The sequence below is a fragment of the Temnothorax nylanderi genome, unplaced genomic scaffold (assembly GCF_030848795.1).
Source record: "Temnothorax nylanderi isolate EJ_2023f unplaced genomic scaffold, tnyl_v1.0 TNYL_tig0322_pilon, whole genome shotgun sequence".
Taxonomy (NCBI): Eukaryota; Metazoa; Arthropoda; class Insecta; order Hymenoptera; family Formicidae; genus Temnothorax; species Temnothorax nylanderi.
Genome location: NW_027249384.1, coordinates 216,617 through 219,059, shown reverse-complemented (window position 1 = coordinate 219,059; position 2,443 = coordinate 216,617). Strand labels below are relative to the sequence as shown.

At 35.9% G+C, this 2,443-nt stretch overlaps 1 pseudogene; it reads right to left on the bottom strand.

The window, feature by feature from the left end:
- Nucleotides 1–590: 590 nt before the first annotated feature.
- Nucleotides 591–2,074, bottom strand: LOC139781208 (uncharacterized; annotated as a pseudogene).
- Between the last annotated feature and the right edge of the window lie 369 nt (nt 2,075–2,443).

The window sequence follows — 2,443 nt, the reverse complement described above, 5'->3', positions numbered from 1 at the left end:
TTAAAATTTTGCCACTCCACAAGGAGATTCGAATACTTTTCAATGCGTAGGGGTCATTCATAATTACGTAAGGCTTTTTTAAAGCTAATTTGACCCTTCCCCCCCCTATTGTAAGATATCATAAGATTTCAATACCCCCCCCCTTCCCACCCCCTTCCCCTTGAAAGAATTTTCGTAAGAAATCGTATTGATAAAATAAAAGACAGTTTGATTAAAAAATATTTTTATTGCAATTATACTTCGATTAATCGTCTAACTTTTTCATTGCTGCATTAAATTACTTCAAATAAAATATATAATAGCATAAAATATATAATACAATATATAAATGGATAATTATCCAAATTTTACTTATTTTTATCCATGGACTGACTAACAGTCTGATATTGAATTAATCACAGGGATGACTGGTTCATTATTTGTTTCTTCAGGTTCTTCCAACCTTTCAACATCAATTTCATCATCTTCGTACCACTCTATATCGTAAACATTATTATTGTAGGGTGTGAGACACCAACTCTGTCCAGCTCGACGACGTATCAACTTAATCGTTTGAAGTTTTTCAGTTCGAGCACACTGATACTTATGAACTAACTGACAATGACTTTTAACTTTTTATTTGATGCGAAATACAATCCACATGTTGGACATGTACGTTTATTCAATTGCGTTTGGACGGTAGGACAATAAAAGTCATATGGTGTTAAAATAAGTCTGGCGACTAGGAATCTCAATGTTTAGAGAGTAATTGCACAATAAAGGACAAAAATTAGCATTTGCTGAGTTTTTAGGAAGTGGGATGTCTAAAGTTTTCGTTTGTTGAAGGGGACACGGGGCGGAATAAATCCATCTTGTAGAATTATTCGCAAACGCTTCTTAAATCTCCACACATTTAGATTCCGTGCATTTGCTAATTTGCAGCAATACTGATTCCCTCACATGTCTACAGTACCAATCGGGAGTCCAAGTTCGCTTGGTTTACATCAATATATCACTTTCAGGTGAATATATTCGGCTACAACTGGTTCTTCATCAATAATTAATGTACTCCTATTTGTGCCAAAATATCACCGGCCTTTTGAAGTTTTGAAGTTCAAGTTCATCATCGATTGTAGGTCTCTGATCATCGAGATGATTCCCAAAAGAATCATACAACAAAACAACTCCAGACAATTGATGACTCAAAGGAGCCATTCGACGCTCACTCGATTGAAACAACTTCGTCCGGGAGCGTTAGTGACAATAAAACAGCATCGAGATCAAATTTTGAAAATGAGAAATAGCATGAGAAATAACTTGAGGAAACCGCGATTTCATCGGTCCCTCCATCAACAGTTATGATTACAACTGGTTTCATCACACGATTATCGTCAGTTTTGCTAAAGATTGAAATTCTTTTAACTCCATGAGACGTTCTAAAATCTAACCATGAGTGCGCGCAGACGAGGACGATGCTTTCCTGATCTGATAGCAATATACGTAGGTCCACTGTATGTTACTGCTTCTGGTTTGCCCATTCCTTCCGGAGTAATTTTAATGCCTGCATACACTGAAGGTATTAACTTATGTTTTTCTGCTACAACCCAGTCCGTGATCTGGCAGCCGCACTCGATATTCCATATGCATCAAAAAGGGAGCTTGTTTTTCTACAGCAGTTTTTCCAATTGGTATGCGCGCTTTATCGTCCTGTTATACAATATTAAAAAAGAGATTATAAATAAGTAATTGAAAAAAAACAAAGATATTATTTGTTACATTTTGTTGTAGTTATAAAATTTATTTCAGTTATTATTTACCTGTGATAAAAAGAAAACTTGAGCTGGTCCAAGCATCGAAGCGAGAGATTCGATAGCTCGAATAGATGCAGTACAGAATTTACCATCTGGATGACTTTGTGTTCATCATTTGTTGCTCTAGCTAACTTGACTGGTACTGTAAGTACATGTTTTTTTCCCTGAATTGTAGATGAGGACCTAGGTAAAAGACGGAGATATGTGGCACTCCTTGAAAGATTAAAACCCAATGCCTGTAGTTCTTTGACTAAATCATCTAGTGTTCTGCAGCTTCTTATCATTTCAGTTCGTCGTTTTCATCTGCACCACCTCCGAAACTTGCAATTTCAGTTAAAACTTTTAACAGTTCAGGTTGAGCTTCCTCCAAACGAGGACGGCCAACTGCCTCGTGTACATTCAATTGTTGCTTAACTGCTGGATTCTTGATGACTTTATTTAATAATGCATGTCTTTTTGCTCTGAAAGTTTTTTGATATTCAGCATTGCGTTTTTTTTTAACCAGTAATTTTTGTGCCTCATTCAGATTTTTTTGCATTTTTGTAACTTCTCGATCGATTTTTGGTCCTCCAAAACCAGAATCGCGTCGTAAAATAGTTGTATTTAATTCACTTTCCATCACAGAAATTTTCTTCTTAACTTCTTCTTGTGCT